The sequence below is a fragment of the Cherax quadricarinatus genome, chromosome 89 (assembly GCF_038502225.1).
Source record: "Cherax quadricarinatus isolate ZL_2023a chromosome 89, ASM3850222v1, whole genome shotgun sequence".
In the NCBI taxonomy this organism is placed as follows: Eukaryota; Metazoa; Arthropoda; class Malacostraca; order Decapoda; family Parastacidae; genus Cherax; species Cherax quadricarinatus.
In genome coordinates, this window is record NC_091380.1 from 12,579,495 (window position 1) to 12,605,498 (window position 26,004).

At 39.5% G+C, this 26,004-nt stretch overlaps 1 protein-coding gene across 2 annotated transcripts in view; it reads left to right on the top strand.

Annotated features, from left to right (window-relative positions):
- Positions 1 to 1,565: 1,565 nt before the first annotated feature.
- The window catches only part of LOC128697269 (zinc finger protein 84-like), a 65,663-nt gene continuing 41,224 nt past the window's right edge, over positions 1,566 to 26,004 (top strand). The window contains exon 1 of one of the 2 annotated variants that reach the window (XM_070104203.1): positions 1,566 to 1,689. The gene's annotated coding sequence lies outside the window, so the exon portion shown is untranslated. Of the gene's footprint in view, positions 1,690 to 3,352; positions 3,420 to 26,004 lie in introns of those variants that run through there. The other variant, XM_070104202.1, reaches the window with a different exon arrangement.

The window sequence follows — 26,004 nt, forward strand, 5'->3', positions numbered from 1 at the left end:
AGGGTGTCAGGTGTTGGTTAAGTAGGGTGGTACAGAGGGTGAGGGGCCGTGGGGTGTCGGTTCTGCATGCACTAAGCCTAGATGTGGGAGGGTTAGACGAGGGTGTCATAATAGCTTTGGATTATATCATGGTGGATTATATATATATATATCATGGGTGATGAGAGGGAAAGTGGATTTTGAGGTGCGGCAGCGGGTACTTGCGGTAACGTTTTATCGTATGTGTCGTAATAAGGAACTGTATGGGAGAAGGTGGGCGCAGGATTTCTCAGAAGGATATAGAATGCTAACGTTAGGGATTCTTGTGCATCTGTGAATTGGGATGAGCGAGTAAAGGGTACGGGTTTTGGGGATTACATACATAGAGAGGGAAGTCAGGGGGTCACAGCGGGGTCGCCTCCTGGGGGGGTGAGAGTGACGTGAATGTGGGTATAGAAGGTGTAGTGGTGTGTTATAGGTGCATGTAGCATCAACCTTGTGGTTGTCATGCCACATATGTACGTGGACCCTGAGGGTTCGTCATGGCCATCATAATATACTAAGTGTGATTGGTGTTATGAATGTAGGTGTAAGATCTTGTAAGAGTAGAAATATAAACACAAATGCAGTATAATGTGATCCATTATTGACAATGTTTCGCCCACACTGTGGGCTTTCCAAATCACAAACGTTGTCAATAAAGGATCACATTATACTGCATTTGTCTTTATATTTCCATTGTGTCAGTATTTTATAACATTTATTTTCATCTTGCAGGAGTATTTGGGTTTATGTAGACTGTGCGTACACAGCCTTGTGTGACATGTTTCATGTGCAATATGTTTATTGCGTTTTGAGGTGTTAATTTGTTGTTATTTACAAAGTGTGTTATGGCTGTTTATGTTAGGATATACTCCTTTATTGTTTGTTTGGTATACTGTGCATTTCTTTCACGCATTGTCCTGACAAAGAGAGCTTGTAATTGTTTTGTACTGTATTTTCTTTTTGCATTATATAATGTGCCTATCTTGTAGATGAGGTAGGAATGCTTATGACTTTCATTATTTAGTAATGACTCGATAAGGTTTGTAGTGAGGCACGTATGTATGTTTTAGAGAATTTCCTGTATCAGGGGTTAGTTGGGGAAGAGTATGTACTTGTTTTAATGAGATTATGATGTAGGTCATTTAGTTTATAGACTAATGTGAAGGCTGTTGTTGGAACTTATTCGGTCCGAGAAGACCCAACGGGGAAAAACACACTGTTCGAGGGCCCTTAAACCCACCCACAACACAAACAAACTCTACCGGATTGGTGTAGGTGAATGGAAGGTACTTCTTAATTTATAGATTTACCCTTCAGGGAAGAAGTAGGTAGTTTATACTGTTAGTACACTAATATTAGGATTATTGAGGCAACTGTAGATAATAATAATGTAGACCTAAGACCTTAACATAGGTAGTAATAGGCTGATAATGCAGGCAAATGCTAGGTTAAGTTAGCTAGGGAGAACTGGCAGCCCAAGTTTGAACGACGAGGCGCGGGTCTCGAAGGCGCCAGATCTTTCTTCTATGACTAGACACCATCTGGACAACACGTGCCGTGATCAGCAGACGGCGCCCCCCACGTGTCTTCACATATGAGACCTGGGGAAATCTGGTGGAGGCACCTCGATGTACCATAGATGACCTCCTCCATCAGGCCCATACAGTAAGACAAAACCTCCACTTTTTCTTAGGATTTCTGGCCAGTGTCTGGGGAAAATTGTGAGTGAGTTGAGCTGTGGCCTTTGTGCAGCCGGCAGTTCATGGTCAGTACGTGATTTTGTCTCTTGTCTACCTAGAAGCTAGTGTCCGTTTCTGCATAGTTATACCTGGGGATACACACCCTCTTGGATACAGGAATTTCTGAGGTGCAGGCAGGTCACTAATATCGAATGAATATTGCAGGAATTAAGGCTCCCAGTTGCACGTGGTTTCTGAGGGGAAGTCCAAAGGGGCTAAGCTTAGGGAGGTTGAAGATCAGGATATATGCTGCAACACCAAGTAAGTTAGTCCTTTAAACGTGCATGCAGGCGAGATTTCTTACAACATCAGTCATTTATGAAAATCTGTCCTATAAGCCACTTGTGAGGCTGAGGTACCCACCTCAGAGCTCGGTGTCAACAGAGCTTGCCAGGGGAGGCGATTCACTTGGAGGCAGTCCAGACAAATTTTCACAGCTGTGATTAATTGATATATTTTCTCGTGCATATTCTTTTTATTGTATTGAACCTTTGTCATATGTCACAGTAATATAAAGTAATATTATGTAACTATATATACCTGAAAGGCTTGGATTCAATGGATGTTTATATAATTCATCATTTGTCCCTGGTACTGAGGTCACCTGTAAGTTATGTCTTTTGTTAGGTTTCTTGTAAATAAGGTTCAGATATCCCATTCTTCTTAATGTTACGTCTGTTATATAGCAATATTTGCGAGTGTATATGTCCACCCTCTTTGTGTCAGTTAATTTGTGTGGTGTTTATTTTGTCAGTGTTACGTTATGTAGGATTGAGATTCATAATGGATTTATTTTAAATTTTATTTAAGGGGTGTTATGTTAAGCTGTATTGTTTTTAAATAAAATATATATGTAAGAAAATACTACTACTAATACTACTACTAGTACTACTACTAGTACTAGTAATACTAGTAAACTTTATGTTACTGCTCCCTGGTTGCTGGATCAACTATCAGTAATAATAATAATAATGATAATAATAATAATAATAATAATAATAATAATAATAATAATAATAATAATAATAATAATAATAATAATAATATTACTAGTACTAGCAGTACTAGTACTACTAGTAAACTTTATATTACTGCTCCCTGGCTGCTGGATCAAATATCAATAATAATAACACTACTAGTACTACTAGTACTAGTACTACCAGTACTAGTACTAGTACTGGTAGTACTAGTACTAGTAGTACTAGTACTAGTACTGGTAGTACTAGTAGTGTTATTATTATTGATATTTGATCCAGCAGCCAGGGAACAGTAATATAAAGTTTACTAGTACTAGTTCTGCTAGTACTAGTAGTACTAGTACTAGTACTACCAGTACTAGTACTACTACTACTACTACTAGTACTAGTACTACTAGCACCACTACTAGTAAACTTTATATTACTGCTCCCTGGCTGCTGGATCAACTATCAACAATAATGATAATAATAATAATAGTACTACTACTAGTACTAGTACTACTACTAGTACTACTAGTACTAGTACTACTACTAGTACTAGTACTACTACTAGTACTACTAGCACCACTACTAGTAAACTTTATATTACTGCTCCCTGGTTGTTTTGTTTATGTTTTGTTCTTAAGGTCAGACTCTCGTGTTGTTTGACTTTATTTTCGACTTTATTGTTCTACCTGAGGTCAAGTATTATGTAATATACACTTTATGTGGTCCTAATATGCGAGTGTTGCTAAGACCAGTGTCACAAATAACAGAAATTAGGTGTAGGTCGGGTACATTAGGCGTTAATTAGGTGACGCTGCTTACTAGGTGCTTCCTTGGTGAAAGGCTTCTGATCTGAGGTATTGGAGGTGGATTAATTAATTTACGAAGGTGAATTCATGCCTGTGAAAGGCTCTTGATCCAAGTAACTGGATTTAACCTCCCGTAAATGAGTTAATTAGGTGTTCCTACGTAGGTGCTTCAGTAGCGGGGGTCTTCCGATCCGAGGAAGTGGATCTGTCTTACCCTTTCTAGGGAGGTGTCTAGTTACCAACGAAGAGCTCTTGATCCAAGGAACCAGATTTACCCTTCACTGTGTTAATTAGGTGACTTTGCTTCGTAGGTGCCTCCGCTGAAGGTTAAAGGGCTCCTGATCAGAGGAAGTGGAGCTACTTTACACCTAAGGGCTCTTGATCCAAGGAGCAGGACTGACCCTCCCAGGATCTTTCCACTGTAAACTGGAAGCTTATTTTAATTATGGGGAAGCCCTAAACCTGTAGGGGTAACAGCATTTACAGGAATGGGAGTTAATTAGGTTCGCTCCTAGGAGACTCTGGGTCCTTGGATCAAGAGTCCTCAGGCACAAAGGCATACATACCTTACACCTGCTGTCACTGTTCACCTAGCAGTAAGTAGGTACCTGGGTACCTCAGACACATTCTTGTAGTCGGTCCTGGAAATCAGCTTTCTCAGCTCTGCTGGGAAGCTTTCTCAGCTCTGCTAGGAAGCTTTCTCAGCTCTGCTGGGAAGCTTTCTCAGCTCTGCTGGGAAGCTTTCTCAGCTCTGCTGGGAAGCTTTCTCAGCTCTGCTGGGAAGCTTTCTCAGCTCTGCTGGGAAGCTTTCTCAGCTCTGCTGGGAAGCTTTCTCAGCTCTGCTGGGAAGCTTTCTCAGCTCTCCTGGGAAGCTTTCTCAGCTCTCCTGGGAAGCTTTCTCAGCTCTCCTGGGAAGCTTTCTCAGCTCTCCTGGGAAGCTTTCTCAGCTCTGCTGGGAAGCTTACTGTGTCAACATGGTCAACCAAAAATTCTTTTTGTACTAAATTTAACATTATGAACATTATTGGTCTTTTAAAGTCGTGAAACCATCATCAGTAAGTTTATTTATGTACAGGTACACATAGCTACACTATTTAGGTACAGGTACACATAGCTACACTATTTAGGTACAGGTACACATAGCTACACTATTTAGGTACAGGTACACATAGCTACACTATTTAGGTACAGGTACACATAGCTACACTATTTAGGTACAGGTACACATAGCTACACTATTTAGGTACAGGTACACATAGCTACACTATTTAGGTACAGGTACACATAGCTACACTATTTAGGTACATGTACACATAGCTACACTATTTAGGTACATGTACACATAGCTACACTATTTAGGTACATGTACACATAGCTACACTATTTAGGTACAGGTACACATAGCTACACTATTTAGGTACAGGTACACATAGCTACACTATTTAGGTACAGGTACACATAGCTACACTATTTAGGTACAGGTACACATAGCTACACTATTTAGGTACAGGTACACATAGCTACACTATTTAGGTACAGGTACACATAGCTACACTATTTAGGTACAGGTACACATAGCTACACTATTTAGGTACAGGTACACATAGCTACACTATTTAGGTACAGGTACACATAGCTACACTATTTAGGTACAGGTACACATAGCTACACTGTTTAGGTACAGGTACACATAGCTACACTATTTAGGTACAGGTACACATAGCTACACTATTTAGGTACAGGTACACATAGCTACACTATTTAGGTACAGGTACACATAGCTACACTATTTAGGTACAGGTACACATAGCTACACTATTTAGGTACAAGTACACATAGCTACACTATTTAGGTACAGGTACACATAGCTACACTATTTAGGTACAGGTACACATAGCTACACTATTTAGGTACAGGTACACATAGCTACACTATTTAGGTACATGTACACATAGCTACACTATTTAGGTACATGTACACATAGCTACACTATTTAGGTACATGTACACATAGCTACACTATTTAGGTACAGGTACACATAGCTACACTATTTAGGTACAGGTACACATAGCTACACTATTTAGGTACAGTTACACATAGCTACACTATTTAGGTACAGGTACACATAGCTACACTATTTAGGTACAGGTACACATAGCTACACTATTTAGGTACAGGTACACATAGCTACACTATTTAGGTACAGGTACACATAGCTACACTATTTAGGTACAGGTACACATAGCTACACTATTTAGGTACAGGTACACATAGCTACACTATTTAGGTACAGGTACACATAGCTACACTGTTTAGGTACAGGTACACATAGCTACACTATTTAGGTACAGGTACACATAGCTACACTATTTAGGTACAAGTACACATAGCTACACTATTTAGGTACAGGTACACATAGCTACACTATTTTTTCACAGTGGTTGTTTTGATATCACCTGTTTTCTGTTATTGCATAATAATGTAGTGTAAATTACTCATCAGAATAGACCAGAAAAATCAAAGTAATTTATTTATTTCCCAGTATTGGGGATCCATGACTTATTTCCATTGGGGTCCATGATTTGTTTCCGTGGCTCATGGCCTGGTGGCTAAAGCTCTCACTTCGCACACCGTAGAAACATTGGGCGTGCTTCTTTACACCAATTGTCTATGTTCACTCATCAGTAAAATGGGTACCTGGGTGTTAGTGGACTGGTGTGGGTCACATCCTGGGACAAGGACGTAATTTGCCCGAAATGCTCTGCATAACAAAGGGCTTTCTATATACAGTAATACCACTGTTTTCATCCTTAATGTGTTCCAGGAGGTCAGCCAAAATCCGAAATGGACGAAAACTAAAATAATATTTCCCCTAAGAAATAATGTAAATCCAATTAATCTGTTCCAGACACCTAAAAATATTAACAAAAAATACATTTTATAGAGAATAACTATAGTTTTACATACAGAAAACAATGGGAAATAATTTTAATGATAAAATGAACATTACATACCGTTACTGAAGATTCTTTTGACATATGGAAGAAGGCGAGGAGGGGAGAGGGAGTTGAGGTTATTGTTTGGTATCAAAGCCCTATCTGGGGTTACTTCCCTTCTATGTCTTATACTGGCACTAGGACCAGCTTGAGAGTCACTGCACCCCTGTCTCACAAAAAATGTGCCAGAGAGGCCTGTTTCTGGCATCTCTTTTAAATTTTGCCTAAAATGGGACAAGACATTGTCATTGAACATGTTGCAGACACGGCTTGCAACAGTTTTGTTAGTGTGACAATTCTCCGCAAAACTTTGCAATTCATTCTACTTTGCACACATGTACTTATTCACTGAAAAAGGCCTATTCTCCCTTCTCTCTCCTATATTTTTTTTTACAAGATCTGCATGTAACTGCCTTGCCTTTTTGCAAATTATCCCCTCTGCAACACTATCTCCTGCTAACTGTTTTTTGCTGATCCACGCCAACAGCAACTTCTCCACATCCTTAATTGTTTGTGATCTCTGTTTTGTTAGCATATTTACCCCTTTTGCAACATCAGCTTCCTTCAGTTTTGCTTTCTTTGCCAGGATGGAAATGATTGTCGATGTCAACTTTCCATACATCCTGGCGAGCTTGGAGACACGTACACCTCTTTCATATTTTGCTACAATTTTTCCCTTGTATTCTATCATGTTTGTCACCTTCTTTACCATGGTGGCTTATTTCACAATCACAATCAATAAACAAGCACAAAAAAACAATGGATGAATGTGCAGAGTATTGCTGACTCAACGAGAGACAGAGACAGACTGAGTCTGGTACATATGAGAAGTGGTAGGTCTCCCTAAAGCAATGGAGAAGCCTATACACGAATGGGAATTTTCCTTTACTAAGTGGAGGAAAATTTTCCCTCACGAAGCGGAGAAGAATTTTCATTCAAAAAGTGAAGGAGAATTTTCCTTCATGAAGCTGAGGAGAATTTTCCTTCTTGAAGTGGAGTAGAATTTTCCGTTTTGGAACCAACCCAAATGAAATTTTTCTCAAACTTGGCAGCATTAAACACAGGCTGGAGTCACATACTAATAATTTTGGCACATATTTATTTATTTGTTTATTTATTTATTTATTTATTTATTTATTTATTAATTTGAACATGATACAGAGAAGTACAAAAGAATACAGTTAAATTCAGCATGCCAAAGCCACTTGAATGCATAGCATTACGGGCAGGCTTAAAATTAACTTAAGATTAATTAAGCAATGAAGTATTCAGTGGTAAAACATTATTGTAAACAGATAACAGTTAAGCACAAATGAGTACATGTATTACAAAAGGTCGTATGGTTGCTTGCATTGCTGTGCAATCAGTATTTATTTATTTATTTATTTATTTAATTTGAACATGATACAGAGAAGTACAAGGAATACAATTTTTAAAGTGCAACATGCCAAAGCCCCTTGTTTGCAGAGCATTATGGGCAGGTTTAAAATTAACTTAAGATTAACTAAGCAATGATATATTCAGTGGTACAAAAATTATTGTAAAACAGATAACAATTTAGTACAAATGAGTATTACAAAGACAGGTCATATGGTCATTACTGTGTTGCTGTGTAATCAGTAGAATGGAGTATTCTGTTAGGTAATGAAGTTAAATAGTAACAAAGTTTGATTGGGTCATAGGTTGACATTTATGAGATACAATAATGAGATACATATATGAGATACAATTTATGAGATACAATTATTCAGTATTTATTTAGTTGTGGGTGAGTAAGTGATTTTTGAGAAGAGACTTGAATTTATAAACAGACAGTGTTTCTTTTATATTCACAGGTAATGAATTCCAGATTTTAGGGCCTTTTATGTGCATTTAGGATTAGCATTTTAATGAAAGTACAGGTACTCCTCGCTTAACAACTTAGTTAGGTTCCTAAAAGTAGGTCGGTAAGCGAATTGGTCATTAAGTGACGAGCCGCCTTTTTCTGATATTTCAAGCATACTTTACTGGTAGTAGATGTTTGTCAGCCATCTTTACATATTGTTTTAGTGTCACCTTTGCAGCATTTATAATGCTTTCAGTGTATTAAAATTGAACTAGGCATTAAAAAGCAATAAAAAAGTAAAATACACTTAAGTACAGCCTCTCCTCACTTAGCAATGTACTCATTTACCGACGACTCAGACTTGCGATGGGCTCTCTAACCAGTATGCATACTTAACCCTTTGACTGTCGAAAGGCCCATTCCTGAAGTGTCTCCTGGTGTCGCAAAATATTCATAAAAAAAATTATTTTTTCTTATGAAAATGTTAAGATTATTTTTCTGATTGTTTTAGTCCAAAAATTTTTTTTTGCCCATCAGTACTTACCGAGATTTAGAGGCATGAAGTTTGCAGAAAATGAGCGGCATATGGCAACAGCGGCGACTGCCGCTCACCCGGTAAACTTTGGTTTACTTTTTTTCAACGGTTTCTTGTTTTTTCACTATTTTATTTTTCACATAACTTTTGTGGCCTGTGAGACCAAAGTATGGTGCAATGTTCATATATACACTCGTTGAATGTAACACAATTATAGCAAAAACAGTAGTATCATCATAATGTTCCTAAAACTTGTTTACACAAACAATATAAAAAATTGTTTATTATGATTGTTCTATAATATATATATACATGTGTACAATCACTGGACACTTTTCTAGAACTGCTGCAGTTTGTGGAATTCTTTGAAACATGGGTATAAGCACAATGGTGTTTTACACTCCTCACACGTAAAACAAGTATCTCTGCTTTTTTGTGGGAATTTTGTGGTATGTCCACAGGCAAAACACCTCTTCTGAGCATTTTTCTTGAGAGCAGTAGCAGGCAGTGGTATGGGGTAGTGATCACCAGGCCTCAAACGAGAGGACATGTGTTGATAATTTTGTGGCCGCTGGTCTATTGCAAGTGTTTTTCCTTTGGTACTTGAATATTATTTGTCTGATGACTGACAAACAAAATTCACCATATTTGGGTTTGTTGTTGGTCTTCAACTTATACATATTATAAGCATTCAGCATGGAAATGTCAAGAAGATGGAAAAAGAGTTTTATGCACCACTTATAACTCTTGCAAACACAGTCAGCAAACCCAATCTGCATGTCACATTTGTCCACTAAGTGCATATTGAGGATGTAATCCATCACAGCTGCAGGTTTTACAGTGGGTTCATTGGTCTCTCTATTCTGCTTGCCACTGTCTACCATTTCATGTCGGTGAACTGATGTCAACAGTGTGACATCACATTTGTCATGCCACCGAAATGCCATGATGTCATTGGCAGCAAACACCTGCACCTCACCTCTACCGCTACTAGTGTCGAACCTAGGTATATGCTTACGATTTCCACGCACTGTGCCACACACATCTGTCATGTTCACTCGCAAGAAATCACTGAGTAAAGGGCTTGTGTACCAATTGTCAGTATATAAAATATGCCCCTTACCAAGATATGGTTGTATCATTGTTCTAACCACATCACCAGAGATACCCAGTAACTTCCTGGTATCTTGCAGTGTTTTACCGCCAGTGTACACAATTATATCCAAAACCAGATGAGTTTTGCAATCACACAGAACAAATAACTTTATACTAAAGCGTTTCCTCTTGCTTGGTATATACTGCTTGAATGAGAGTCTTCCTTTGAACAAAATCGAAGACTCATCAGTAACAAGCTTCCTGAAGGGATAAAAATACATACAGCACTTTTGTTTCAGGTACATAAACACATTTCTGATCTTATATAACCTGTCGTTTCTGTCAGGCCTTGATTTGTCTGAAAAGTGTAACATACGTAGCAGTAACACAAATCTATTCACTGGTATAATGTCACTGAAAGCTGGGGTTGAAATCAGGCGGTCTGTCAACCAGTGTGTGTTGACAGTGTGCTTGTACACATGTGGCATAAGCATTATTGTGGCAAAGAACAGATACATCTCTGCCACAGTTGTGTCCTTCCACTGGAGTAGGCGTGATCTTGGTGAAAGAATTGTGTTTGCCATGGTGTACTCAAAGTATGTATTGCTTTCCCTGACAATAATGTCCATCAGGGGTTTATCGAAGAACAACTGAAAGCATTCCAGTTCAGTGGCATTGTTCCTAAGTGTACATGATGGCCGTATTCCACTTTGTGTTTCATCAAAGTCATGGGGACTGGGAACAAACTCGTCACCTTGCTGCCAATCCCAGATGCGGTCAGCTGGTGGGTTCTGGATATTGAAACGTGGTTGTGGTTGTTGTGGGAGTGTGGGGTTAGGTGAGCTTGGTTGTAGTTGTGCAGAGTCAGCAGTGTCGGTAGTTGCGTGGCCCGCTGCTGGTGCCACATGACTCATGCTACCATCACTATCACCACCACCGCCTGCTGCCTCACTCGTATCATTCATACCCATCATAACAATATCATCATCTTCACTATCAGGTCATGGTGTAGGGCCACGGGATGTGCTCCAAGATTTACTCCTTCTCCTTGGAACAGCATATGGCACACTACCAGACCACAAACAACATCGTATATACTGCCGCTTCACTGGGGAATATTCACCCTCACTGCCACAACTAGAACTGCTTTCAATAGCTTTGAAATCACTGTCACTGCTCACATCTGAGTCTCATACACGGGCAAATAGTTTCCTCTTTCATCCTGGTACAGATGAGCATGAACTAGCCGGCCTAGCACCAGAGGTGGAAGGTTGTGGGTCATCTGGGTTTTCATCACTAATTGCATTATCCTGGGCACTGTTTTCGGTCACACCTGCTTGAAAACCAGGGAATTCGCTTTCACTGACACTTTCATTGCTGTTAGAGCTATCACTTGGGAACAAAAGACCTCCAATCCGCCGAGGAGTGAGGAACTTCTTACAACGAGGCATGGTGAAAATGGACTACCAAGATGGCGTTCCCACAATGCACTGCTGAGCCCCAGATTTTTTTCACAGGGTGCACACCCACCACTCAGACCCATTCTCTCTCATGTAGGCCTACCAGCCCTCTCACACTTGATTTGAAGCTGCTAGAATTTATGTGTATAGATACGTCAAACATGGTATCTCGTATAACGCATATATACGACCGAAACAGTCAAGGGGTTAAATAATGTATGTATATTAGAGCCGATTTCCTCAATTTTTTTTATTACAATATAAAGTACACTGCTGCATATACATTTAAAAATATACTAAAAATGTTGTAAGTGGTGCATAGGTAACATTAAAACAATATCAAAGATGGTTGACACAAGCCCACTACCATTACAGTATGCTCCTTACTTAGTGACGAATTCTTTTACCAACATGATCTTAGGAATGCAACTTCATTGTTAAGTGACGAGGGGCTGTACTCTGATCAGAGGGCAGGTCATAACTCTGAGCAGTTGTTAAACAGTTAGGTCATTAAGAGAGGAATACCTGTACACTATGTAAATCCATGTTATGAGGGACCTGTCTGCAGTGTGATTTTTTGCAAATGCAATTGATAGAGTGCATGCAAAATTGAATAGCAGGTATTATGAAGGCCTTCTCAGGTGATATTCAATTTATGATGCTGTATTTCAATTGCATTTACAAAAAACTGGAATACAATAGACCGTCAATTACCATGGTAGTTACGGTCCTGAAAATGCAGTGTAAGACAAATCCGTGTAAAAGGAACTGAGGAATTTATATGAAAAGTAGGGTTATGTTTCTGGGGCCCTCAAAAAAAGCCAAAGAATTTTTTGTAAGTCTAGAAATCTTAGAAAAATAAAAATGATAATGTAAATTGTTGTTCATTGTTGTTACGTATTATTTTTTCTATTGCTTAAGGCTATAAAAGCAACAGAAATAACATTTCTTACTTTAAAGTGAGGTTTCTGGTGTATGTGAAGGGAGTGGAGAGGTATGCTGTGCCTCTACAGGGCTGAGGTGGATAATAATAATCATAATAATCATCATAATAATGAGAATCATAATAATATTTTATTTCAAAATGATATATGTTTGTACAAAGGAATAGTATAGTAGTTTGGTGTACATGCCAAAAGCCCCTTATATGCAAAGCATTTCAGGCAAACTTAAAACTAACTTTTGATTAAAATGGTTATTAGGTGAGTTGTAGTGAATATGAGAGAATTGAATACAGTGGACCCCCACCTTACAATATTAATCCGTTCCTGAGATCTCATCGTATTCCAAAATTATCGAAAGGTGAATTAATTTTCCCCATAAGAAATAATGGAAATCAAATTAATCCATTCCTGACACCCCAAAGTATGAAAAAAAAAATTTTTTTACCACATGAAATATTAATTTTAATACACACAAACTGACACTTACCTTTATTGAAGATCTGGTGATGAGTGATGGGATGAGAGGAGGGGAGAGTGTGGAAGTTGTTAATGTTTAGAAGGGGAATCCCCTTCCATTAGGACTTTAGGTAGCACGTCCTTTTCCGGGGTTACTTCCCTTCTTCTTTTAATGCCACTAGGACCAGTTTGAGAGTCACTGGACCTTTGTCGCACAACATATCTGTCCATAGAGGCCTGTACCTCCTGTTCCTTTATGATTTGTGTAAAGTGGTTCACAACATTGTCATTGTAATAGTCACCAGCATGGCTTGCAATGGCTGTGTGATGGTGATTTTCATCTATAAAGGTTTGCACTTCAAGCCACTTTGCACACATTTCCTTAATCTTTGAAGTAGGCAACTTCTTCAATTTCTCTATCCCCTCCTCCGAAGCAGTTTCCTCAGGTCTGGCCTCATGCTGTTGAAGATGACCTTGCAGCTCATCGGTGGTTAGTTCTTCATTGTCCTCCTCAACCAACTCTTCCACATCCTCCCCATTAACCTCCAACACCAAGGACTTCCCCAATGCCACAATTGATTCCACAACTGGCATACGCTTCTCAGGGTTAGCCTCAAATCCTTCAAAATCCCTTTTGTCTACACATTCTGGCCACAGTTTCTTCCAAGCAGAGTTCAAGGACCTCTTAGTCACTCCCTCCCAAGCCTTACCTATAAGATTGAGACACTTATGCAGCATATGGGAATCTTTATTCAGGAAACGTTTCGCCACACAGTGGCTTCATCAGTCCAATACAAAGAGGAAGGCGTAATGAGAGGAGGAGTATGAGGTAATCAGTCCCTCATACTCCTCCTCTCATTACGCCTTCCTCTTTGTATTGGACTGATGAAGCCACTGTGTGGCGAAACGTTTCTGAATAAAGATTCCCATATGCTGCATAAGTGTCTCAATCTTCAACTTGTCGGTTTTTCAAACCATTCAGCACACTTACCTATAAGGTTTACACTACTGAGGATACTAAAGTGATCTTTCCAAAACTCTCTTAGAGTCAATCGAGTGTCTGAGGCCACTACAAAGCACTTTTGAAACATAGCTTTTGTGTAGAGTTTTTTGAAGTTTGAAATGACCTGCTGGTCCATGGGCTGCAGGAGAGGAGTGGTATTAGAAGGCAAAAACTTGACCTTAATGAAGCTCATGTCCCCAGAAAGTCGCTCTCCCAAATCTGAAGGATGACCAGGAACATTGTCTAATACCAGGAGGCACTTAAGGTCCAATTTATTTTCCAGGAGGTAATTTTTCACAGTGGGGGCAAATGCATACTATACCCAGTCATAGAAAAAGTCCCTAGTGACCCATGCCTTAGTGTTTGCCCTCCACAGCACACACAAATTAGCCTTGAGGACATTGTTTCTCCTGAACACTCTGGGAGTTTCAGAGTGATACACCAATAAAGGCTTCACTTTGCAATCACCACTAGCATTAGCACACATCAAGAGAGTAAGCCTGTCTTTCATAGGCTTATGTCCTGGGAGTGCCTTTTCCTCCTGAGTAATGTAGGTCCTGTTTGGCATTTACTTCCAAAACTGGCCTGTTTTGTCACTATTAAACACTTGTTCAGGTTTCAGTCCTTCACTGTCTATGTACTCCTTGAATTCCTTCACATATTTTTCAGCCGCTTTTTGATCCGAACTGGCAGCCTCACCATGCCTTATCACACTATGTATGCCACTATGATTCTTAAATCTCTCAAACCAACCTTTGCTGGCCTTAAATTCACTCACATCACCACTAGTTGCAGGCATTTTTCTAATTAAATCCTCATGCAACTTCCTAGCCTTTTCACATATGATCACTTGAGAGATGCTATCTCCTGCTATCTGTTTTCTGTTTATCCACACCAATAACAGTCTCTCAACATCTTCGAGTACTTGCGATCTCTTATTTGAAAACAAAGTTGCACCTTTTGCAAGAACAGCTTCCTTGATTGCCATTTTGTTAGCCACAATAGTAGCGATGGTTGATTGGGGTTTGGTATACAACATGGCCAGCTCCGAGACACGCACTCCACTTTCGTACTTAGCAATTATCTCTTTCTTCATTTCCATAGTAATTTTCATCTTTTATACTGCAGGTACAATCACTAAAAATGCTGTGATAATATGAAATGTTCCGATTGTATGCGTGGATGCGACTGCACTGGCTGGCTTGTAAACACTGGCACCCACAGGGCAGATGAGGCTCGCTCAGGCCACACATGGGATGCATCTCGGACGAATCGCGTGAGGTGAGTTTTTTAGTGTGAGGCGAGGCAAAATTTTTGCGTTAAAATGTATCATATGGTGGATTTAACGTAATGTGATGCCATCGTAAGGTGGGGGTCCACTGTATTCTATTAGGTTGTGTTATATGGCTTTAATAAGTTTTATAGAGAAGAATTACAATTATGATTATTAACCTCAGGTGGACACAATGGAGTGATTAATGTTTGAGATGAATACAGATATGTATTGAGATTAAGTTCATGTTGATTTTTAAGTTTTACCTATGTTTGTGATATTGAGCAAATGCATGTGTAGATTTTACAAATGTATTTAAGATGGGCTGGGATAGGTTGAGGAGATAAGGTGTTTTTTAGCTGTAGTTTTAAAACTGCTGGCTGAGCCAGTGGTTCTGTATGGTAGTCAAGTCAGCCAGTAAGTGAGTCAGTCAAGTCAGTAGGTCAGTCAAGTCAATACAGTCGGTCAAGTCAGTAGGCTAGTCAAGTCAATACAGTTGGTCAAGTCAGTAGGTTAGTCAAGTCAGTACAATCAGGCAAGTCAGTAGATTAGTACAGTCAGTCAAGTCAGTAGGTCACTCAAGTCAGTACAGTCATCAGTCTAAGTCAGTCCCATCAAGTCAATAAAGTCAGTCAAGTCAAATCAGTGAGTCAATCAAGTAAGTAAGTCAGTAGAGTCAGTCAGTCAGTCAAGTTAGTAGGTCAGTCCAGTCAGGTCAGTCATGCACAGTCAAGACAGTCAGGAAGTCAGTCAAGTAAATAAAGTCAGTAAATCAGTCAAGTCACTAGGTCAGCCCAGTCAAGTCAGTCAGTCAGTCAAGTAATTCAGTACAGTCAGTGAGTTTGATCAGTCAAGTTAGTCAGTCCTGTAAGTCAAGTCAGTCAGTCATGTCAGTAGGTCACTGAGTCCAGTCGGTAAATCAGTGAGTCGAGTCAGTAAGTCAAGGCAGTCAAGTAAGACAAGTCAGTACAGCCAGTCAGTCAATTCAGTAAGTCAGTCAAATCAGTAGGTCAGTAAGTCAAGTCATTATAGTCAGTGAGTCAGTAAGTCAAGTCAGTACAGCCAGTCAGTAAGTCAAGTCAGTACAGCCAGTTAGTCAGTCAGATTATTCATGAAAACATAGACATCAATACAGTTAAATTATGGTACATAGCAGCATATGTAAACACTGCATGTACTGACTGGTCTTCAGGACTCAACTAAGTTAATCACAAACACATATCTGACACTCTTATGGCACACGTATGTACAGACCAAAGATGGTAAATTAACCAAACAGGTATTAAACATGTTGCAGAATCATCATGTCTCAACAAGTAGAAAGATACAACTGTGGCTGAAATGTGTAATACTTGCCACAGTAATAAGTTTATTTAGGTACAAGTACACATAAATACAGTTACACAAATATCATACATAGCAGCATATGTGTAGATTACCCAGGATAACCCAAGAAAGTCAGACAAAGTGACTTATTTCCAGTGTGGTCCTTGACCCCAGTGCCTTATGCCTTATATCTACAAGCACTATATGTAAAGCATTTTGACATTTTTAGGGGGATATCCTAGGTAATTTACACTATGTATGATAACTGTCCTTAAGTGTATCTGTATCTATATAAACTTTGTTCTTGATTCTGATTCATGAGCGACTCTGACACAGAGACAGACAGAGATAGAGATAACCAGCTAGCCAGCCGAACATGTTTTACACATGATGGAGAATCGTCTTATCTGAGCAAGTGGAAATGTTATTACTTGCCAAAGTAATGCTTATGGCTCATCAACAAGCACAGTATAACACTTTGTCTGGCTTTTTTGGGTTATCCTAGGTAATTTACACTATGTATGATAATTGTACTCATATGGATCTGTGCTTAAATAAATGTAGAGCTAAACATATTGATAAATGGTTCACCTATTTTGAGACAGGCAGTGGGCAAATTTCTAGGTCTCCACCTTTACTGCAGTCTCAGATTTCAGACACACAGCAAATTTCCAAGAAAGTCTCAAAAACAGTAGTTATCCTTTTAAAGACACAGTACTATGTACCACAATCAGTTCTTCTAGCTTTGTACCACTCTTTCATTTACCCTTACCTCACCTATGGTATTTGTGCATGGGGTCTCAACCACAGCAAATCACCTTAAACATTTAATTATCCAACAAAAAGCTGCATTGCAAATGATTACTAACTCCTGCATTAGACAACACACACCACCTCTTTTCAAGAGTCTTAACTTGCTAAATGTACAAAACATCCTCACTTATTATTGTGCCTACTACATACACAGAACACTACACCTACCATCTGACTTACGACCTGCTCGGCATACGTCCACTCGACTTACGACCGTAAATCTGGCAGATGGCTGGGCCGGCTGGTGCATACCACTGTACAATTGTATTTGACAATATTCGCGGTGGAAATGCGCCATGCAGGCAGCATCAGTTTGAGTTACCCTGTATACTCTAATGTAAACCCTACCCTCAAACTCCTCCTTGAACACACAACCATAATATGAGACACAGATCACTCTTTGATATCCCTCGTATCTGTCTCTATGCAAAAATGCTGTGCACGTAAAAGGCCCGAAGATCTGGAATTCATTGCCTGAACACATTGAAGGATGCGTCTGCAAATCAGTTTAAGGCTTAAATAAGAAATCATCTCGTCACCCAAAATTAACCAGACAAACCATATCTAATCACTACCAGTTTCTCAAAAGCTACTGATATTGTGCTGATGAATGCTCAGCTACTTGCTACTTCAAAATTAGAATTTCTGTTTTTTCATTGTTTTAAATAGTAGTAGATTGTAATACAATACATCATAATGTAAATTGTTCTATTGTAATACCAAATTTCATTGTTTTAAATAGTACTAAACTGTAGTACATCTTATTATAAATCATTTTAAATTGTTTCATTGTAATACTGTAATCTTTATTAACTAATTCAATAGTCTAATCAATCTCTACTAGACTTATCAAAACCATGTAGCATTATCTGATAGAATTCTCCTGTACTCACTGTAACTTTTCTAATGACCATGTGAACTATGTATTATTGCCTTACTAATCTTAAGTTAATTTTTAGGTTTGCCCAAAATGCTATTATATTCCTCTATACAACCATGTAATTTGTCAAAATAAACATCTTACAGTGGAACCGCGACTTACGAGTGTCCCAATATATGAGTTTTTCGAGATATGAGCTATTGCTCGGTCGTTTTTTGCTCTGAGTTTTGAGCCAACATCCGAGTTATGAGCCAGCTTCACCTGCTTTCCCCTCAACCCAAAACCTTCACACCTCACGTGTTTATCTATGATTTCATGCTTTAATTCCAGGGAAATCATCTTCTTTTCCTTCTCAGCACTGCCTTTACACATACAGTGGACCCTCAACCAACGATGGCATCGTATAACAAATCTGACTAGCGATACATTTTAACGCAAAAATTTTGCCTCAACTAGCGCTAAAAAACTCGACCAACGCGATTTGTTCCATTCGAGATGCATCCACGTGTGGCCTGAGCACGCCTCACTTGTCCCATGGGTGCCAGTGTTTACAAGCCAGCCACCGCGGTTGCATCCAAACATACAATGAGAACATTTCATATTATCACAGCGTTTTTAGTGATTGTACCTGCAAAATAAGTCACCATGGGCCCCAAGAAAGCTTCTAGTGCCAACCCTGTGATAAAAAGGGTGAGAATTAGTATGGAAATTAAGAAAGATTTTGAAGGGTTTGGGGCTAACCCTGAGACGCCTATGCCAGTTGTGGAATCCATTGTGCCTACTTCAAAGATTAAGAAAATGTGTGCAAAGTGGGTTGAACTGCAAACCTTTATGGATGAAAATCACCCTAACACAGCTATTGCAAGTCGTGCTGGTGACTATTACAATGACAATGTTATGGCCCATTTTAGACAAATCTTAAAGGAACGGGAGGTACAGAGCTCTATGGACAGATATGTTGTGCGACAAAGGTCCAGTGACTCTCAAGCTGGTCCTAGTGGCATTAAAAGAAGAAGGGAAGTAATCCCAGAAAAGGACTTGACACCTCAAGTAATAATGGAAGGGGATTCCCCTTCTAAACACTAACACCATCCACAGTCTCCCCTCCTCCCATCCCATCAATCATCACCAGATCTTCAATAAAGGTAAGTGTCATGTAATTGTACATGTCTTCTTCAGTTTGTGTGTATTAAAATTAATATTTCATGTGGTAAAAATTTTTTTTTTTCAATATTTTGGGGTGTTAGGAATGGATTAATTTGATTTCCATTATTTCTTATGGGAAAATTAACTCGACTAACGATAATTTTGACTAACGATGAGTTCTCAGGAACGGATTAATATCGTTGGTCGAGGTCCACTGTACTTTCTAAGGAGCCATTGTTAGAAAAAAAAATTGAACAAATGACTGTAAAAAATGTAAGCAAAGCATGAGAGAAATGCTCCCACATTGAGGTAAACAGTGTACTGAGTTGGTGGTATTCTAGAGCTCTCCCTGTTATTATTATTATAATTATAACTATTTCTTCTTCTTCTTCTTCTTCTTCTTCTTCTTCTTCTTCTTTTTCTTCTTCTTCTTCTCTCAGTAGTACCAGTAACCAGTTACCAGTAGATGATTCACTGACAGAACCAACTAGAGGAAACAATCTGCTTGACTTAGTTCTTGCCAACAAAGATTCACTAATTAATAATCTTGAGGTTAATGATGAGCTTGAGGAAAGTGACCACAAATCACTTAGTTTCAATATATCATGGAATTACCCAGATAACTGCAATCAAATCTCTGTCCCAGATTTTTGCTTGGCCAGCTTCATGGGACTGAAAAATTACCTGGGTGGGCTAAATTGGGATGTCTTGACTATGGGTCAAGTAGGTGATCTTGGTTGCCAATATGACGTTTTTCAGAGCATAGTTCTAGCTGCCCAGACAACTTTTGTTCCGAGTAGGGAAATTAGAAATAACAAAAATGATCCCAAATGGATGAACAATAGATTAAAACATCTCATTGGTCAAAAGAGAGGCATATATTGGCATATCAAAAGAGGGAATGGGCAGTTAAGAAATCAATATATACAGTTAAAGAGAGAAATAAAGAAACAAATTAAAGCAAAAAGGGATTGTGAGGCTAAGGTCGCAAGAGATTCAAAGACTAACCCAAAAGGGTTCTTCCAGGTACACAGAAGTAAGATTAGGGACAAGATTGACCCACTTAAGAGTAACTCTGGTCAGATCACTGACAGTGATAGGGAAACGTGTGAAATTCTCAATACCTACTTCCTCTCAGTTTTCACCCAGGAAAATACTAGCAATATTCCTGAAATAATAGATTATTTAGAACAGGATGATAAACTATGCACGATTGCGGTAACTAGTGACATGGTCCTCAGACAAATAGAGAAACTAAAACCTAACAAATCCCCAGGCCCTGATGAACTGTTTACAAGGGTGTTAAAGGAATGTAAAGAGGAACTTAGCATACCTTTGGCTAATCTTTTTAGCATATCACTACAAACTGGCGTAGCGCCTGGTAAGTGGAAAATGGCAAATGTAATACCTATTTACAAGGCAGGTGACAGGTTCTTGGCTTCAAACTATAGACCAATAAGCCTTTCCTCCATAGTGGGAAAATTTATGGAATCAATAATTGCCGAAGCAATTCGTAGCCATCTTGATAGGCACAGATTGATTAATGAATCTCAACATGGTTTTACGAAGGGGCGTTTCTGTCTTACGAATTTACCAACATTTTTCACTAAGGTGTTTGAGGAGGTAGATCATGGTAATGAATATGATATTGTGTATATGGACTTCAGTAAGGCTTTTCCATAGTTCCACATCAGAGGCTATTGAGGAAACTTAAGGCACATGGAATAGGAAGAGAAAATTTTTCCTGGGTAGAGGTATGGCTGATGAATAGGCAGTAGAGAGTTTGCATAAATGGGGAGAAATCAGAATGGGGGCACGTCACAAGCGGTGTTCCTCAGGGGTCTGCGTTGGGCCCGTTGTTGTTCACAATTTACATGAACGACATAGATGAGGGAATAAATAGTGACATAAGCAAATTTGCTGATGACACCAAAATAGGCCATCCAATTCATTCTAATGAGGACATTAGAGCACTCCAGGATGATTTGAATAGACTGATGCAATGGTTGGAGAAGTGGCAGATGCAGTTTAATATAGACATATGCAAAGTTCTAAATATTCAACAGGAAAGTAACCATGCGACATATAAACTAAATAATCTAGATCTTAATACTACTGATTGCGAAAAGGATTTAGGAGTTCTGGTTAGCAGTAATCTAAAACCAAGACAACAGTGCATTAGTGTTCACAATAAAGCTAACAGAATTATTGGCTTCATATCTAGAAGTACAGTGGACCCCCGCTTAACGATCACCTCCAGATGCGACCAATTATGTAAGTGTATTTATGTACGTGCGTTTGTACGTGTATGTTTGGGGGTCTGAAATGGACTAATCTACTTCACAATATTCCTTATGGGAAAAAATTCGGTCAGTACTGGCACCTGAACATACTACTGGAATGAAAAAAGTTCGTTAACCGGGGGTCCACTGTATAAATAATATTAGTCCTCAGGTTGTTTTTCAACTCTATATATCCTTGGTTAGGCCTCATTTAGACTATGCTGCTCAATTCTGGTCACCGTATTACAGAATGGATATAAATGCTCTGGAAAATGTACAGAGGAGGATGACAAAGATGATCCCATGTATCAGAAATCTTCCCTATGAGGATAGACTGAGGGCCCTAAATCTGCACTCTCTCAAAAGGCTTAGAATTAGGGGGGATATGATCGAGGTGTATAAATGGAAAACGGGAATAAATAAAGGGGATGTAAATAGTGTGCTGAAAATTTCCAGCCAAGACAGGACTCACAGCAATGGTTTCAAGTTGGAAAAATTCAGATTCAAGAAGTACAGGTCTCCCTCAACATTCACGTTTTCAGCTTTCACGGGCTTCACACATTCGCGAATTCCCAACCGCCAAATTCCCAGCCACCAAATTCCCAGCCGCCAAATCATATTTAAGTTTCCCGCCACCTGCGAGTCCCTACTACCCTCCCTCCGACCCCCGCAACTGGCAGCCAGCCCTCCCACCACTCAGTGTGGTGAGTGTTTTGTTTGTTCATTATTTGCTATTAAACTACAGAATAAATAATGTAAACCCATTTATGACTGCATATTGGAATGGCTATTCGGACAGGTATTAGACGGTGACATCATGTGTTTACTCTTGAACACTGCAAAGAATTAAACATTTCTGCTACAGCTAATAATAACAATAGTAATAATAATAATACTAATAATAATAATAAATGTGATATAATTGAAGAAGGAAATTGTACAAAAATACGAGGGAGTGATTGACACATCGTCAGTGTGACTTTGTTTATGCTGGAGTGAACATTAGTCTCCCTGCTCTTCCAAACATTTCACAATAATTCATTGTGTTTGGTGCTTGTAGATTGAGTGTGACTGGAGTGGTAGAGGCAGTGATTGAGGCAATGGTATTTAATAACATACATGTTAATAATAATATATGTTATTAATAATATGTACTATTATTATTTATAACATATACAGGTGTCCCTCAACATTCGCGAGGGTTAGGGGATCAAGAGCCTCGCGAATGTTGAAAAACCGTGAATGTTTGGTGCCCCAATATATTGTAGGGAAATATAATACAATACTGCTTAACTTGTTGAACCATGAACAATCATAAAATACATGAAAACGTCGTAAGTTGTACTAAATATATACATGTTATGCTTTAATAACATGTATGTAATTAAATACCACAGACTCCACCACTGCCTCCACCACTTCCTCAACCAATGCGAGTCCCTGCTACCCTCCCTCCGATCCCCGCAACTGGCAGCCAGCCCTCCCACCACTCAGTGTGGCGAGTGTTTTGTTTGTTCATTATTTGCTATTAAACTACAGTATAAATAATGTAAGCACATTCATGACTGCTTATTGGAATGGCTATTTGAACAGGTATTGGACGGTGACATCATGTGTTTACTCTTGAACACAGCAAAGAATCAAACATTTCTGCTACTGCTAATAATAACAATAGTAATAATAATAATAATAATAATAATAAATACGATATAATTGAAGAAGGAAATTGTACAAAAATACGAGGGAGTGGTTGACACATCGTCAGTGTGACTTTGTTTATGCTGGAGTGAACATTAGTCTCCCTGCTCTTCCAAACATTTCACAATAATTCAGCGGTTGAGGCAGTGGTAGAGGCAGTGATAGAGGCAGTGATAGAGGCAGTGATAAAGGCAGTGATGGAGACAGTGATAGAGGCAGTGATAGAGGCAGTGGTAGAGGCAGTGATAGAGACAGTGATAGAGGCAGTGATAAAGGCAGTGATAGAGACAGTGATAGAGGCAGTGATAGAGGCAGTGGGTGAGGCAGTGGTATTTACTAACATATACGTATGTTATAAATAATAATAGTACATGTTAATATTAATAACATTTATAATAATAATAATAATAAATGTTATTCATAATGTACTATTATTATTTATAACATATATGTTAGTAAATATCACTGCCTCTATCACTGCCTCTACCACTGCCTCTACCACTGCCTCTACCACTGCCTCTATCACTGCCTCTACCACTGCCTCTATCACTGCCTCTATCACTGCCTCTACCACTGCCTCTACCACTGCCTCTACCACTGCCTCTATCACTGCCTCTATCACTGCCTCTACCACTGCCTCTACCACTGCCTCTACCACTGCCTCTTCCACTGCCTCTACCACTGCCTCTACCACTGCCTCTATCACTGCCTCTATCACTGCCTCTATCACTGCCTCTATCACTGCCTCTATCACTGCCTCTATCACTGCCTCTACCACTGCCTCTATCACTGCCTCTATCACTGCCTCTACCACTGCCTCTACCACTGCCTCTACCACTGCCTCTATCACTGCCTCTATCACTGCCTCTACCACTGCCTCTACCACTGCCTCTACCACTGCTTCTATCACTGCCTCTACCACTGCCTCTATCACTGCCTCTACCACTGCCTCTACCACTGCCTCTACCACTGCCTCTACCACTGCTTCTATCACTGCCTCTACCACTGCCTCTATCACTGCCTCTACCACTGCCTCTACCACTGCCTCTATCACTGCCTCTACCACTGCCTCTACCACTGCCTCTACCACTGCCTCTATCACTGCCTCTATCACTGCCTCTATCACTGCCTCTATCACTGCCTCTATCACTGCCTCTACCACTGCCTCTACCACTGCCTCTTCCACTGCCTCTACCACTGCCTCTACCACTGCCTCTATCACTGCCTCTATCACTGCCTCTATCACTGCCTCTACCACTGCCTCTACCACTGCCTCTATCACTGCCTCTACCACTGCCTCTACCACTGCCTCTATCATTGCCTCTACCACTGCCTCTATCACTGCCTCTATCACTGCCTCTACCATTGCCTCTACCACTGCCTCTATCACTGCCTCTATCACTGCCTCTACCACTGCCTCTACCACTGCCTCTACCACTGCCTCTATCACTGCCTCTATCACTGCCTCTACCACTGCCTCTACCACTGCCTCTATCACTGCCTCTATCACTGCCTCTTCCACTGCCTCTATCACTGCCTCTATCACTGCCTCTACCACTGCCTCTATCACTGCCTCTACCACTGCCTCTATCACCTCTACCACTCCAGTCGCACTCAATCTACAAGCACCAAACAATGAATTATTGTGAAATGTTTGGAAGAGCAGGGAGACTAATGTTCACTCCAGCATAAACAAAGTCACACTGACAATGTGTCAACCACTCCCTCGTATTTTTGTACAATTTCCTTCTTCAATTATATCGTATTATTATTATTATTATTATTATTATTATTATTATTATTATTATTATTATTATTACTATTGTTATTATTAGCAGTAGCAGAAATGTTTGATTCTTTGCTGTGTTCAAGAGTAAACACATGTCATCGTCCAATACCTGTTCAAATAGCCATTCCAATATGCAGTCATGAATGTGTTTACATTATTTATACTGTAGTTTAATAGCAAATAATGAACAAACAAAACACTCACCACACTGAGTGGTGGGAGGGCTGGCTGCCAGTTGCGGGGGTCGGAGGGAGGGTAGTAGGGACTCGCAGGTGGCGGGAAACTTGAATATGATTTGGCGGCTGGGAATTTGGTGGCTGGGAATTTGGCGGTTGGGAATTCGCGAATGTGTGAAGCCCGCGAAAGCTGAAAACGTGAATGTTGAGGGAGACCTGTATGTTATTAAATACATACATGTTATTAATAATAACATGCACTATTATTATTTATAACATATATGTTATTAAATACCACTGCCTCAACCGCTGAATTATTGTGAAATGTTTGGAAGAGCAGGGAGACTAATGTTCACTCCAGCATAACAAAGTCACACTGACGATATGTCAACCACTCCCTCGTATTTTTGTACAATTTCCTTCTTCAATTATATCATATTTATTATTATTATTATTATTATTATTATTATTATTATTATTATTACTATTGTTATTATTAGCAATAGCAGAAATGTTCAATTCTTTGCTGTGTTCAAGAGTAAACACATGATGTCACCATCTAATACCTTTCCTAATAGCCATTCCAATATGCAGTCATAAATGGGTTTACATTATTTATTCTGTAGTTTAATAGCAAATAATGAACAAACAAAACACTCACCACACTGAGTGGTGGGAGGGCTGGCTGCCAGTTGCGGGGGTCGGAGGGAGGGTAGTAGGGACTCGCAGTGGTGGAGGCAGTGGTGGAGTCTGTGGTATGTAATAACGTACAT